Source organism: Lissotriton helveticus, chromosome 12 (assembly GCF_964261635.1).
Source record: "Lissotriton helveticus chromosome 12, aLisHel1.1, whole genome shotgun sequence".
In the NCBI taxonomy this organism is placed as follows: domain Eukaryota; kingdom Metazoa; phylum Chordata; class Amphibia; order Caudata; family Salamandridae; genus Lissotriton; species Lissotriton helveticus.
The window spans coordinates 753,094,144-753,111,086 of NC_136073.1; the positions used below are offsets into that span (position 1 = coordinate 753,094,144).

The following is a 16,943-nucleotide window of genomic DNA, read 5'->3' on the forward strand; positions in this document are numbered from 1 at the left end:
CTCCTCGTGGAGTGACAGTCGCGCTTTATAAGGACGGAATTACATTACATTACATTAAATTACATCCAATTGGTGGCTGCAGGAAGGTGTGATCCAATTGGAGGCTGCCAGGAAGGTGTGATCCAATTGGAGGCTGCCAGGAAGGTGTGATCCAATTGGAGGCTGCCTCAGAAGGTGTGATCCAATTGGAGGCAGCCCAGGATTGGCAGCCGGTGGCTTTATACTGGCCAATGTGCAGTGTCTGGTGGCCAGAGTTGATCAATGTTTTTAGTACTAGTACTTTTTAAAGAGAGCTGTAAATCCCCATTAACTGTGAGTATGGTCCCTGGTGAATTATGAATTACTTGACTTACGTGGATAGTGCAATGACCACCTCTGATTTCCTCGATGACATTGTATAAGTGGCTCTCAACTTTAGGGTTCAAAGTTGAAATCTGTCTTTCATAGGAGAGACGACTGCAGCCTGTCCAGAGCCGACAAGTGGCCACACTGAGTTTATTTCACACACAGGGCTCTTGCTCCAGAGCTCAGCTATATCCATGTAGCAAATGTATGTTCTAGGATCTTGACTAGATTCCTAGATCTGGAATGGGCATTTGTGGGTGGGGATGGAAGGGCCCTGTCTCATTCTGTGTGGGCTCTTGCATAGCCTCAGCAGTTGCACAGAAGCCAACCCATCTGGGTTCAATGAATGAATGAAGAAATGAAAACCCTTCTGTGGAGCGCCTTACATATTTGGTGATGCCTTCTGCCTTCTAGTAATCGAGTTGAACCAGACTGGTGGTTCTCTGTGCAAGACCTTTTAAAGTCAGGGGTTCAATAACAGATGGGGTGTTGGAAAGAAGAGGTATGTAGGATTACAAGGGGGGCAACAAAGAGGTGGAAGAAATGACTTCCATTCCCGTTTGGACAAACAAACCTGGAAACAATTACTTGTAAAAGGAAAGCCCAGGCCTGTTAAAGCTTTTTCTTGGTGGCGCCATCGGGTCACTCGACTTCAGACTCTTCGTAAGTAGAACGTGCACAATTTCAGAAATGAGGAGGTGAAATTTGGGCAATTGCGTGGGGTATATGAAGAAGAACAATGTGGGTAGCTTCACCTGCCCGACTCTCGGACCTGGTGCATGGCCCCTGAAGAAGGTAAAGTCGGATCTTAAGAGCTCCAATCAGAAATATGTCTGGGGTCTAACCCAGGGAAGCAGGTTCCTGACCAAGGCTAAAAGATGACAGAAATCCAAATCTAGGCCAGCATTTCTTAACCTTTTGACTTCTGTCGACCCCCACTGAATCAGAACTGGACATTTCATACTATAAGGACCTGAAAGCTTTGCATGAAAATACAGAAACAACTACAATTCAAGCAAATACACACATGATTAAATGTTATTTATTGAATAAACAAAAAACATGTGAACAGTTTGATTTTACTTCTAATGAGAAGATTGGAGCTAGTCAAATTGTAGTTGATTCCCAAAAGACAAAGTAATATGCTAAATTCTAGCCTATTATTAGGACCTTTTCTGCCCCTAATGCATGCTCTCTTTTTGTCAGCCCATACCAGTGCTTCAATTGACGCCACTAGACATCTATACTAAATTCGATTTGCTGCACTTGTGTTGTCAATCTAAAGATGCGAACCCAATCTCGAACTATCTTCACATAACAGAATGTTTTAAAACTTTCAACTTTGATTTTTATACATGTTTGTACTTTAGTAATCTGTTAATAATATTTAATTTTCGAAGCAGTCGCGTGCTCCTCAGGTAGGCTTCCCTGACCCACAGGGGTCTGTGAATCACTGGTTTAGACCCACTGCGATACACGGCATTTTGGACTCCTATCAATATGGAAAAATGCTGCACTCCAGCACCAGCTGTATGGGTGAAGAAAGTTTCAGGAAAAATTAAAATTGACACTGCTGATGGCCAACTTGGAATCAGTATTAAACTAGGCAGGTCTCAAGGCTCCAAGGCAATATGCAGGATAGTTAATGGTTTGTGTATGTAATTGTTTGTGTAATGCAGGCATGACAGCGTCCACCCTGTGACAGCAGTGTGCATAATTTCCATTGTGAGACGCTGTGTGTATATGGGGTCCTACATATAAGGCATTACATGATCCCAGCTTGGAACCAGTATTAAACCAGGCAGGTCTCAAGGCTGCATGACAATATACAAGCAGGATTTTGTGTGTCACAGTTGAAAATGTAGCAGGAAGGGAGGCAGCCCATTTGAGAGATTTTACCAGAGCTGCATCAGTCTCACCAAAAGCAACTAATTCCTGTGAGACCCTTGGAAAGGCTGGTTATTGCTGCATATCTCTGCAGGTGACCTGTCACTAGAAGTCAGCTCTCAGACTCCCTGTCACACAGGCAGAATACCCTAACATTGCAGGCGGGAAACATCCTTTATAACGAAACTTTCACAACGCGGTACCATAACCACGCAGGTTGTACAACGCAAGTCGTTACAACGACTTGCGCTGGAGGGCGCTGTAGGATAGGGAATAGTTTAATTTAATATCCAACACCTTCCCTACTATCCACGGGGACTGGAGTTGGAATAGTAAATTAAACTATTCACTATCCAGCGCCCCCCAACGCAAGTCGTTGTAACGACTTGCGTTGTAAAACCTGCATGGTAACGGTACACAGTGTGAAAGCACGCGTTGTACCGTCATACATCCTTGCAGGCTCTTGTGTATCCTTTATCCCCGAGATGTACAAACAAAAGACACTGGAGCTCAGAAGAAAGAGAAACACCAGTCCAAAGTTTGCCACCCTCTCACCAATGTACGTATAAAGGGTCACACCTGCTTCCAGGCCAATTTCAGGGCAAAGTCACGCAACAATCGTTCTTTGTGTGCAGGACACCTTTGCTGAAAAGCACTGTGTACAGTTGTGCTGCTAATCACAAGTTGGGATAAGGATTGTGAATTAAAGCTGCCATATCCACTGCAGTTTTCTGTTCCGAACACAAAGCACAGTATCTGCACATGATCAGCTAATATTAGCTGTGTGGCTTTTGAGCCAAATCCCCATTTCTGAATTTTGTTTAGGACACTGAGGAGATTATAAATGACAACACCAGTGCTCGGACCTGCACTTAATCATTAACGCCGGCTCCTTTTCGTGAGCACCAGTTAAGGGCGCATTCATTTACAAGGAAATTAAATGATTTGGCCAGAATCACAGGATGTTGAACCGATTCCGCGACTTGAACCTGGTTCCCTAGTTCCGAAGTCAGCAGCTCTGGCATTATGCCACATCCTCTCCCAGCTTTCATGGTTAGTAGTTGGTTCTATTTTAGGTGGAGCTAAGAGGAAAAATAGGCTAGTGCAAGCTGCATCCTGACGAGAGCCCCGGCACTTATTGTTTTACAAATTAAGCACTGGACAAAACCTTGAGGTTCCACCCAGAGCAAATTATGCGAATAAGGCGCAGTAGCAACTCCAGCATGTAAATAGGGCATTAGTCACATGACCCTATAGAAAACATGACCAGAATTTTGTTGCCTTTCCTATCAGTCAGTTGCAAAGTTTTAGTAGTGGTGCCTCTCTTAGGATAAACTGTTGTATTGAAATTACAACAATCAGGCCTATAGCAGGGAATAACACACAGATTAACCCTCTTGAAACACGCTCAAGTGTGAGCATGACACCCTGGTGGTGTTGTACGCAATCTTCTGCACACACTATGGCAGGGCTCTCCAAAGTTGATCCTGGAGGGCCGGATCCGGACAGATTTTTTGCAAATCCCCATTTAGATAAATGTAGTTATCTTAAAAATATGGCATGGATTTGGCCCTTCAGGACGGATTTAGGGGTTAACAACCTTTACAACGCAACTTTTACAACGCTCTACCATTACAACGAAACTTTTACAACGCAACATCCATTACAACGCATGCATTTACAACGCAGTCATTACAACGCATGACACTACAACGCACACCCCTACAACGCATGTCATTACAACGCATACCATTACAACGCATAGCATTACAACATATAGTACCCTTACACTATCCTACACTTACCCTACTGTTGCACCCCCTGGAGTTAGAATAGTAATTTTTACCCCTACACTATCCAACACTTACCCTACTGTTGCACCCCCTGGAGTTAGAATAGTAATTATTACCCCTACACTATCCAATACTTACCTTACATGCAAAGTAATGTTATGCGTTGTAATGGTATGCGTTGTAAAGGTAGTATGCGATGTAATGGAATGCGTTGTAAAGGTAGTATTAAAAAATTTGTTGTAAATGCATGCGTTGTAATGGAATGCGTTGTAATGGATGTTGCGTTGTAAAAAATGCGTTGTAAAGGTAGGCGTTGTAAAAGTATGCGTTGTAACGTCATACATTCGATTTAGGAGAGCCCTGAACTAAGGATTTAAGATTAAAACAGCAGCAGTGGTATGGCCCCTAACTGGCCTAAAACTCAGTTTATACCTAAACTTGTCTTTCCATCAACTTGTGATCAATGGATTTTGAACAATACATAACTTACACCAAGAATGGGAGCAAGGTCCCTTGGGAAGGCTGCGATGTAGTTTGTCAAACAGCATGCCAAATTACATACCCATTTATTTAATATTGGCAATAACCACTAATATATTTTTGTATCCTCACGTGTTCAGTTGTCCATTATTTCATATATTAATAATCCTTATGGTCACAGACCTAGCGACACGTGTTTCAACAGCCATTTTGCTTTTTCCAAGCAAGAGAAGATTTAATAGTGATATCCAAATCCACTCAAACCCCAAATTAATAAAAAATCAAGCATTTTCCTCAATTGCACCAGATCGATATAACAAAGTTTTAGGCTAATTTATCTTCTTACAATCTTCAGCCACTACTATTAAAATTCTTTATATCCTGTGTTCTCGTTTTCCCTTTCCAAGGTACATATAGTGCACGGTGTGCACACGCATCTTTCTGTATGCAATGAGATTTTTCTGCAAACACGCGGCGCAATTCCTCTTTGGCTCTCACAGTACAACTTTTTGCTCGTCTCTTGATTTTAGGGTGAGGATGGTACACAAAGGCCTGTGAATGATAAAACAGAATATTTTCATAATGTTTTACACCACCATGGACGTTTCCTCCCACTGCTCTAGTTTGCCACAATATTAACACTGTCTGGTACAACAACACGACATTGAAGGCCTTGAGCAGGGAGACAACAGGCGGGGGATATGACGCAAACGAAAAGACAGTCATGTTCCCTCGATCTGGGGCCAGCAGGGAAAGGCAACCTCTCAACCCAATCTTGGCACAAGTGCCCACCTCTATGGAAAATATGGGGGATAGAAAAGCTTGGGATTCCAGCTTAATTCCCAAAAAATAATAATAATAATTCAAATAACCAATTTTTTGGTGAGGAGCCCTGGTCTATTCCAGGATGCAGCAGAATCCCAGAGTTCCTGATTAGAAGACTGCCTAGTTTTGATTCCACCTCATGCCTCTTTCACTAATAAAAACTTGCATTCGTTTTAACTCGCTCTTGCAGTCTATTTTTCCCCTGCTTTTCCCTTTTCATTGCTTTGATATCTTCCCCTTACTCCTTCTTTCACTCTTACTTTGGGTCAAAGGCTGGTGAAAAAAAAGAATTCCTAGTCTCAAAAAATTAACGCGGGTGCCCACCACTTGCAAAAATATAACACTACAGGATCTAGCGTCATTATACCATTGCCATCCAAACCCATACCGGTGTAGGCCACAGATCAATGCTTGATCTGTAAATAACATAAGTACCAGGCCTCTCGATAGGATGCCTCTGCAGCTTACGCCACCTATTGCCACTGCCGGCGTTGCCAGTGACTGACATATACAACTACTTACCAAAACACCGCTACAAGTGTGACAGTTCACACTATTCCAGGTCCCCAAAAGCTACAAAAATAGCTTGGGTGGCAGGTATTAGTTGCTTTTAATATATACTGAATTAATAAACAATTGCTGTTCTGATCATCTTTAACTTATACAAACAGTGCCACCATGTGGCAGCTCTCATAATTGCTGGTGTTGACAATTAAGTGCCGGTGCTGAGCCCCGGAAACCATTGGCTCAAATTAAGCACTGGTGCAGGTGCTCAGGAAGAGGTAAAGCTTTGGGGTACTCAACTCAGACCCTAACGCTCAGCACAGGCTGTCACAGTAGAAAGGAGTTGAGAAGATTCTTCTGGCTAGCTAGTGGGGTGCATTATTAACATCTTTGGCAGGACAGTCTGATGGCGTCAGCCATCACTTTATTTAACAATGAGAATACGTCCGACTCGCTGTTTCCTTCCACACCCACCTCTACGTGCAGCCGTGCCAAGTGTAGCACTTCTGCAAGAAGAACACACAGAGCATTTCATCCTCAAGATTGATTGCGATCCAACCAGAGATGTACCACTGCCAACTTCCCTATGATTGAGACAAGGGCGGACCTTGGTCTCTCACCCACGTGCATTCCACACCCTTTAGTCGGTGAGCGCCAAAGAATCGGCCTGCTTGTACTACCATGTTAAAGCCACTGTCTGGTCAAGGACAAACACGAGACACATTAACCACCAGTGTCGTGGTCTGTTCAAGAATTCAGATGGGTCTCCCTCCATCGGAAAGCCACTTTGTACTCACAAATTAATGAGGATCCTTATGCCCCTGAAAGGGAACCGCTATGCTCTAGAATATACGGTTGACACAAGTATAAGCCATTAGCAGCCATTTTATCTTGAATGGCGGAAAGGGCAACAACAAAAAATATATCATTATCAATTTTGAGGAAACTCCACCATTAATAAGGAAATACTCTGCAGATCTTATTCATTTTTGTATTCGATATAGTGCAGACCTAGCTTTGAGGAGCAATTTTCAAATACATTTTCACTTTAGTAGAAGTATTTTGGAAGTACGCTGCTGCATATGGAATAGAAAAGCGTGATGGATTTGGTTTGGTGCTTACACCAATTGTAATTCTGTACCTGAAGTGGAGATACCATTTGCAACGTTTGATCACAAACCTAATTGTTCCCACCATGACTGAAGTGGACTTTCTGCTACAATATTGAGTAAACTGACTGTAAAGGAGAGTGACAAGCCCCATAGGCATTTCCTTGATTCATTATATAAAATATAGTGGTCTGTTACCTCGTTGATGTCCTGGATAGGGGTGGGCGGAACTCACGGAATTAGATTCCACAGAATTCTGTGGACTTAACAAAACAACTCCGCGAGCTTCCGTACAGACAAGTTGTGCTGCTCGTGCTGAGATTTAGCGCTGAAGCATGTTCAATGCTGAAAAATCAGCATGAACGACACCATGTGGCAAGCTGGAGAGTGCAGCTACTCGATTTGATTTTAGTGCTGCTTGAGTAGATTCTCCACTCAAGTGGCAGCCTTTTGACCAGACACAGTCATGACCCCCGTATTGGAAAAATCTTGCCAGATGTCCTCCTAGTGACCGAAAATCACGCTAGGGAATGCCAAATCTCGCTTGCGCTTACCAGCTTACCATTGTGGCGCGCCTGGAAAAATTCAGCCATGCAGCGATTGCCGGGATTTGGCAGGAACTTCGCCTAACAAGTGTAACACAAAGTTGCCAAAATGCTGCCAAATCTGCAGGCGGAATGGAATATTTCGCCCACTCCCAGTCCTGGAGCTGCCTGACTTCAAGATGTCTGAAAAAGTGGCTACGAAGGCCAAAATTAGAAACCATCTGAAAAAGTGAATTTTGGGTTGAATAAGTGCTGCAAAATAAGCAGACCCCAAAGAATTGTACAAGGATGTATCATTAGTTGACAAACGCTTGTATTTATGGTAGTATAGGTGGGTCACCTATTTTGTTTGGTTCACATTGTGGATATGCTATAGGCATGTCTGTATGCTACAGGTTGGGCATTAATTGTAGTACGAAATGTGGCACCACAGCTCCTGGGATGGTGACTTGCAAAGCCTGGAACATGGAGCTACAAATCCTGGAGATGCAATCTGGGGCCTTAAGCTGCAGCTACTGGAAGATCAAGATGCAGCGATTGGGCTGGTGCGCTGCCATTCAGCTATTGCGGAGTCCCAGAGTTGATATTCTGGAGAGCTGCAGTTGCTAGGATGGGCGCACAACTCCAATGTAGAGCTTCAAAGTCTGGAACACACAGTTTCAGAGCTTATGTTTTGCAGCTGAAGTTCCTTGGACACATAGAGGCAATTCCTGGGCGCAATCACTGCGTACGTGTTTTCGACTTGCCTAACGCAGAAGGGTTCGCAGTCATTAATTCCATCAATGTGCCGCAGAGCACACTGAAGGCCTACCTCCACCTCACTGCTCATGCAATCGAGGTACCTGATAAATCCCTATGCCCGTGAACGGCTATATGGGCTCAGTCCAAATCTGGCGCGCCTCAGTGGTGCATAGCAAAATGTCGTGGTCCCCAGCAAAATGCAGCGGTCAGGAAGATCTGGCATCTCTGAGTCTGACGTAGCCCTTTGGCTATAGAGTGGTTCTCCGCTCTAACGGCTACAGGCGTCCATGTCCCTCTGCTGGCCATATGGGACTTTAGAAGACTTTGGAAAAGGCCTGCTCCTCCAAATATCCTAAGATGTCAGCTGGCACCTCACTGCGCGGAAGCTTTGTGGGCACCTCACAGCTGCTGGCGGATGAGCTCCTGAGAATGGCAACTCAGTTTTTACGAGATAGAAAGATCCGCCCAACTGTTCTGCAGCTGTGTTGGGCAGCTGCTGGCCAACAACTGTCGACAAACCCCAACACTACCGCCATTCAGCTAACAAAGGCGGGGGGCCCTGTGCCCACCACAGGCACCACTGAATGATACGACCTCCATTGATGAGTGGGTATCAACTGTGCCATCCGCAGAAACACACGAGCTGTGGACAGAGGCAACCCATTCTTCTTCTTTTCGTTATTATATTTAGGGCTCCTAGTTCTATTGCATTCTATTTGTAGACATTTTCAACTTTAATAATCCATTTTTCTTTTTTGCTCTTTTTCTCTTTTTTAGACATTTTGATTTTGTGTTTTGCGAAACAATTAACCTGAAAGCAGTATATTTCCACATTTTTTAATCCGACACTTGTGTGGATGGCCGGTGGGGTTTACTGCTGTAAGAAGCCATACATAATGCATGATGCATACGCAAACACTCATTTGACGTTTGCATTTCAGCACTAACACATGCACATATTCAACTTTTTAATGCGTAACTAGCCAAACTTGTCCCTGTGCGTTTCTAAACTCTTATGTATGTAAGTAACTCTGCTCAGATCTTGGCCCGGCTGTCATAAAAGCCAGCATCAAAGTTCACTCACAAGAAGATCTATATATTTTTTAATATATTTAACACAAATACAGACAGAGAAATAGATTGATCTCTATATGTATTTATTTGTCAAAATCAATAAGAACAGAAAACTGGGAGCCTTAACATTTCTGATTGAAATACTCTTTCGGCGTCAACAGCACAATTGTGTAGTATACTTGTAAAGCGCACAGCTGCCCCAGCAACGGGGCGTCCCGGCGCTGTATAACTCTGGGGAACCCGTCCTGGCTTTCCCTGTGGGATGGTCCCTTGCTGGGAGTCCCCAAGGTGGAGCCAGGCATCCCCGGAATTGGTGGGGCCGTTGTGGAGATTAGGCAAGCTATGCCCAGAGTTGCCGAGTGGAACCCCTGATTAGAGTAAGCACCGAAGCGAGAATTATCAAGTCCGCTGACCAAGGTCCACGACCCTGCCGCGTCGGGAATTGAACCCTGGTCCCGGGCTGACTTCTGCTCTCAGGCCTGCTGCCTCTAACCAGTGAGCCACACTACTACTCCAATTGATACAGTGGGCCTCATTCAGAATTTAGAGGCAAGTGAAAATCCTCCAATTTCTGGAGAAAATTTCAAAATAGAGAAAAAGAACTTGAATTAATTTCCTCCACCTCAGTTATATTACGAAACAACAGACTACCAACGAAGGAAAGTCACACCCCACATGCAGCACAAGTAAAAACAGAGAAAAGTGAAGCATTGAACCAAAAGAGTGCCGATTCTCATCACATTGCAAGAACATAACCTGTGATAAAACCATACAAATGCAAGAATTAAAATCACTGGTCAATAGAATAAACTGGACCACCAGCAGGGTGGGCGTCAAAAAGGACAATGTAAAAGCGTGCAGGGAACAAGTCTGGGCTTGTGGGAAGTGTTCCTGGCGATGAACACAGCTTGGAAAGGGGCCAATTCTCAGGCAGAGTGACATTTAAGGGGATAGCAACTGACTGCTTAATCCCACTGCACAGTGAGCAGCCCTAGTTCCCTTCCGACGTTTATTATCATTCTTTTTTTAGGTCTGGCTCAATAGCACAACTGTCTGCAATACCTATTGTTGCCAACTTTAAAATATATGTATATATATATATATATATATATATATGTGTGTGTTTATATATATATATATATATATATATATGTGTGTGTTTATATATATATATATATATATATATATATATATATATATGTGTGTATATATATATATATATATATATATATATGTCTTTAGCTCGTGCAGAGGAAGATTTCTCTCTTACTTCCTGCCATTGGCTGTTTGATACATAATTCCTCCCCCTATGGAGTGCTCGGTTTGCAATGCGCTTGGGACTATTTTACATCTCAAAGGAAAATCGAGTCATCGCGCTTTGAATTCTTTATCGCAATGATGCGCTGTGTAGAGGAAGCAATCTCTTTTTGTTTTTTTAGTTTTGTTACCAGAGCAGGCTTTTAAAAAAAAAATATTTCATTAATGCCTAAAAATCTTTGCCACATCTATGGTTTTGCTAATGCTTGCTTTATTTACAGAGTGAGATGAAAAGTTGAGTTTGGGAGGGACTTGGCCATTGGTTCCCCAAATCAACATCACTTTTGGGGGTCAGTCTGCGGAAGGAGATTGGGCTCGCTTAAGGATCAGCAGACCGTAGGACCACCTCTTGGTGTTTTTATGAAAAAATATTTTTCTGTGATGTTATTTATTTCAGGTGTTGAAGTTACTGACTATTAGCGTCACGTTACTTTGGCCATGGTATAGCAACTCTCTCGCGCATTCTCTCTCAAGGTGCTTTCCAAAAGCGATTTCAACTGGATCGGTGCCTGAGTTTTGTGGATTAAATCTGAAAAACAGATCACTTTTAGAGGAAGGTTGGACACAATTTTCCAGACCACTGATTGGCCTTTGGGTAGTAAGTATGGATTTCATTACAGCCCCTTCATAAGGCCTGGCACAGAGTTACAGGCCTGTCTCTAGTTGAGCCCAAGGGGGAGGGGCTATAAATAACACACATCTGGTATGTATCATCTGAGGCTTGGCAAGGGAGATCTAATTAAAAAGGAAGAGGAAAGGGGCGCATGGAAACAAAAGAGATGGAAAATTGCGTGCGAATGATGGAGACAGAGGGAATGAAGAAGAAAGGAAGCAGTAAAGAAGGAATGTGAAGTATAAATAGAGAAAGAAGTGGGGTAGAGAGCATTAACGCAAAATATAGTAAGAGAGAGCCGTAGCCATGGCATCGCCCATAGATCTGGCGGTAATGTGTACGCACAGTCATTCACAAATGTTGTTTACATTCGTTGCATGAACAAATGCACTTTATTCCATCAAAGCAAGCATTACTGGAAATGCTGATGCTGGGGGGAAAAGTAGGTGAAAAGGATTGCTTTCTGTAGAAAATGTATGTAGTGACCAACTGGTGCGGTGATTGAATGTATTCTGTGGAGAAGTGTGGCTCAATGGTTAGAGCGGCAGACCCTGATGCAGAGGTCTAGCCAAGGACCAGGGTTCAATTCCCCGCCTCGGCGGGTCTTGGGCTAAAAATTCCACGGACCTGATAATTCTCGCCTCGGTGCCTATTCCAATCATGGAGTCCCACTCTGCAACCAAAAGAAACACTTTCCAGAAGTTGCAATGATACACTCAATTGTCAATAGCAGGAAGTGAAACAGTAATACTTCTGTGGGTGGAGGCAAAGGCCACTCTATGAGAAGGAAGAGAGGAAGTGAATGAAAGCAGGACAGAAGAGGAAGGTAAGTAGCAAGATTGGGGAAGTAAATAAGGAAAGAAAGGAGAAGGAAGGGTGAGAAGAAATAGGACAGGAAGAAAAAGGCAAAATGGAAACGATGTAGGAAGGATAAGAGAGGTAAAGAATCGAATAAGCAAAGGAAGGAAGCAAGAGAATAAATATAAACTGAAAGGAAGAGAGCTAAAGGTGTGAGAAACAATAAGGAAGCAATGAAGATAGGGAAAACGGAGGATTAAAGGGAGATAGAGAAGCAAAGAAAGAATGAAAGTAGAGAAGCAAGGAGTCAATAAAAACAAAGAAGAAAGACAAGTCAAAGAAACTAATATGGCAAAAGTGAGACAAAGAAGAAAAATTAAAACAAGACAGAACATGGCGCTGTGCAAGTGATATGTTAAAACAGGCACAACCACTCTACAGCGGGTTCAAATGTTTTATCTGAGACAGCACTACCACCACGCTAAGTCCTTCATTACAAGTGGCCCATAATTCCAAAGGGTCAGGGTAATAGTAATTCTGAGGGGAGAAAAAATGAGGTTATTCATATCAACTCATAATGAGAGCCTTACTTGGGTCAGGCTATTTTTCATGAGCTGATCCTGAAACTTCTTAGCTGGGTCTAGATACAGTTAGTGAGTTGCTTTGGACACGTCTTATCTGGGTCCAGGTACCTGCCGTAAGGTGGTACGGTACCTCCTCTTTCCCTCCATGCGGCAGATTCTGTGGGACATTGAGTTCTTACAGGTCTCTTATTCCACACCCAATTCTAGTTAGAGGCTCCTGCAACTAGCAGAAAGCAGCAGCTCCCTTTAGGGACAGCAGATGTCCCTTCCAGGCATATCCTAAATCAATCAGCCATAATTCGGTCTGGCCTGGCTCCAAAAAGGCCAACGCTAGCTCATCTTCAATGAAAAGCTCACCAACAATGGGGACTCACATAAGGAATGGAGGATTCCTTTTCTCCTCTGCCTGGGGCTGTTCTGTCACGGTCCATAATCTCCTGTCAGGGTTGGAAGATGGAATTACCGCCTACATTGTGATCTTCTAGACCAGTGGTTCTTAACCAGTGGTCCGTGAACCCCTGCGTGTCTGTGATGCCTACTAAAGTGGTCCACAACTGTTTTGAAAATGAAATAACATTAGAAGATTAATAAAGTAGAGCTACAAGCATGCTGGTGAATTAAACATGTGATGAATTTGTGCATTTGTTTGATGTATACTGGTTTATGGATTTTTGTGCAATATTGTGAGGTTCACATCATAGAAGTTGCCTAGGATGGGCTCTGCAGTTTCCAGTAGTGACTCAGTGGGGGTCTCCAGGTTCCAGCAATGATTCAGTTGGGGTCCACAGAAGTCCAATGTTAAGAACCGCTGCTCTAGACACTCAATGCACACCCAGAAGCATCTCTGGATGTACCTAAGGTAGACTAACATGGCCTCGGAACTAGAGACTCAAGGTATACCCATACGTCCTGGGAATGGACTGAGATTTCTACCATCCGGGGCTACAGAATTTGTCCTTATGGTATAGCAAAATAATTGAGCCCTCTTTACACTCCCGCACCCACATTTACTGAAGTTCAGTGCTGGTATGAAAGCTGGTGTAAAAGGTGGCACCGGTCAACTTTCACACGCAAAAGGATTTTTTCGCGCGGAAAGCTGGTATGCTTGCAGCACCAACTGCTATTTCATCGCGTAGCACCAAACCCCTGACAATCTATGCATAGTGGGCAGAATGGGGCAGTAACAGCGCAAACATCCCCGATATTGAAAGAAGATGCTGATCTACTAACGTCACTCAAAGTAATACCACCTGGTTTACCCAGATCTACTGACGTCACCCAAAGGAATACCTGTTGTATGTCGGACCCAGGCAGGCATTTACCACAACTGCCTTAACAACGCAGTCCGAACCAAGAATACGTCTTTAGAACGCATTCCTGTACCATGCAAGTCATTACAATGACATGTATTAGGGAAAGCGCTAGACCTTGGAAAAGTGTTGTTTACTATTCCAACTCCAGTCTGCGCAAACAGTAGGGAAAGTATTGGACGTAAAGTCCAACATCAGTCCGCCTCACTTTCCTTAAAGCAAGTCATTGTAGCGAATAGTGTGGTAAAGGAATGCATTGTAAAGACGCATTTGGGGTTCGGACCGTGCTGTTAAGGCATAGCATGGTTGGAGGCATGATGTAAAGGCTGTTTCCAGTAATACCTCCTGGCTGAGCCAGATCTACTAAAGCCACTCGTCACTCAAAGTAATAACACCTGACTTTGCGTGGAATGGTGCCATCTAATCAAATCACGTGGAGACAATGAGCACGAGAAAGACTGCATGATATTGCCACACGTAACACATAATTTCCACAAAATTAGACATATATCACGTGGTTTACCCAATGACAATAGAGATTTGTATAGCAATGTGTGCTTTGAGTACACAACTCACGCAGGACAGTGCTAGCTCGCCTCTCTACTGTGGCATAATGGAAAATCGTGTAGAGCACGGCGCAAACACAGCATTTCCATCGTGACCGCATCCAATAACGTCAGTGATGTTTGATGTAGTAAATATCTTGCTGCATAATTTTTCCTATTTCTGCGGTGGACACCAGTAGAAGTTTACACAACACTCCATGATTTTCAGTAAATCTGGGTCCAAGCATAGGACATACCTCCCAGCCTATCCACGACAAATCTAATTTTTTTAATTCAAGTTTAGCAAGACATAGCACAGGTAGATTTCAGCCCAAAACACCATCATTCTTTATACAATAAATGTTGCTCATTTGCAATAAACATTTAAATTCCCCTGTTCTCTACATGACAGGCCTTACATGACACATCACAAGAAGCAACTTCTTTGTGGAAACCATTTTCATGTATATTGTATATGGGGTATACAGGGTACAGCCACCATACACCTCTGTATGGCTTCAAGCGGCATCTAGGCTTGAAGCTCTCTCATCCCACGATGCCCGAATAGATCACTCAGGTTCCATTCCATTGGCTCGCGCAGATTTTGGATACCAACCACGTGATGTTGGTCAAAAGGAGCCAAGCAAGTGTCAACGCCTTTGAGTTTCCTGCTGGGCCACTGCTGCACTTCTACAACAGGGGCCACAGGAAATCCTTCCAACCTCTGAGAGGTGACACAAACAAAGGACAACGACTCCATCAAGAATGCGAGACAGCAGCCCTGAAGGGTGGATTTTGACCTATTTTGGCAGACGATGGGATTAAGTCACAGGTAGATGATTTGCCAGGGATCACACATTGTATTCAAGAAAAGAAGTGGAGCTGGAACTCTGACATACTGTTTCCACACTCAACCATCAAGCCAATTCAAGAAGGTAGGTTCAGGAGGGCTGATCCATGCCAGCTCTCAGTTAAAACCACCGATGATGTAGAAGGTTCTGTTTAGATTTATTTTCTGTGGCTATTTTGAAAGTCTAACGTGGATCCGGTATGGCGTGGACCTACTTTGCAGAGCCACCAAATAACCACCAGTCCACATCTCTGCATCTGTTAGAGCGCCTGCACGCGTGCGGAGTCTCTGGCTTTACCCTACCTCCAACCCCATGACGTCTCAGCAGGGTTGGTGCTTAGTTTTAGTCTTGTGGCACAGAAACACATACTTTTTTGTGTGCCCGTCACATGCTTGTCTCAGCGCTGACCATTCCTGGCAGCCATCTTGTGTATTTCGTAACATGCTTGTGTAGGACGCGCCCGCAGAGCATGGGTACCAAAGGCTCGGTCTGTTTGATTGACGGCTTGGAGGATGTGGCTTTGGAAACAGGAACCACTGTTTGCTCTTGAGACGTGTCCCCTCTATTATTACTTCCTGAATTGAAGGACTAACCGGATTTACTTCCAGGGTCTGTCCTGCAATGGATGCTCTCGAAGGATAACCATTCATATTTCCTCATTAAGCAACTGGGGGGGGAGTGTGGCCGAATGTGCAGCACGCTGCCTCCATGCCCGCTGTCTCCGTCATTAGAAAACCAAAGGGTCTGGTCCTATGGCTGCAGTGGTGGTGGAGCACACTGAAGTACTGGTTCAGTCACTTACAGGGTGTATGTTGCTGAACATGAAGCACCCTGCCTCCATGCCTACCATCTTCATCGAGAGGTAACGGTTTTCACTCTGCTATACCAGGTCAGTCCACTACTCATTGTATGTTGTATCACTCTACTATCCCGGGTTGGACCGCTACTCATTGAAGGTCACATCACTCTACTATCCATGGTCGGTCCACTACTCGTTTAGGGTCACATCACTCTCCTATCCCAGGTTGGTCCACTACTCATTCAAGATTGCATCACTTTCCCATCCGGGGTCTGTCCACTACTCATTGAAGGTCTCATCACTTTCCCATCCGGGGTCGGTCCACTACTCATTGAAGGTCGCATCACTTTCCTATCCCAGGTCGGTCCACTACTCATTGAAGGTTGCATCACTTTCCTATCCTGGGTCGGTCCACTACTCATTCAAGATCGCATTACTTTTATATCCCGGGTCAGTCTATTGCTCATTAAAGATTGCATCACTTTCCCATCCGGGGTCGGTCCACTACTCATTGAAGGTCTCATCACTTTCCTATCCTGTGTCGGTCCACTACTCATTGAAGGACGCATCACTTTCCTATCCCAGGTCGGTCCACTACTCATTGAAGGTCGCATCACTTTCCTATCCCAGGTCAGGCCACTACTCATTGAAGGACACATCACTCTACTATCCCTGGTCGGTCCACTACTCATTTAAGAACGCATCACTTTCCTATCTCGGGTCGGTCCACTACTCATTTAAGATCGCATCACTTTCCTATCTCAGGTCGGTCCACTACTCATTTAAGATTGCATAACTTTCCTATCTCGGGTCGGTCCACTAC

At 44.0% G+C, this 16,943-nt stretch overlaps 1 protein-coding gene across 3 annotated transcripts in view; it reads right to left on the minus strand.

Moving 5' to 3' along the window:
* Positions 1 to 16,943, minus strand: part of LMNA (lamin A/C) — a 130,377-nt gene that overhangs the window by 78,911 nt on the left and 34,523 nt on the right. The gene's annotated exons all lie outside the window — the stretch shown is intronic.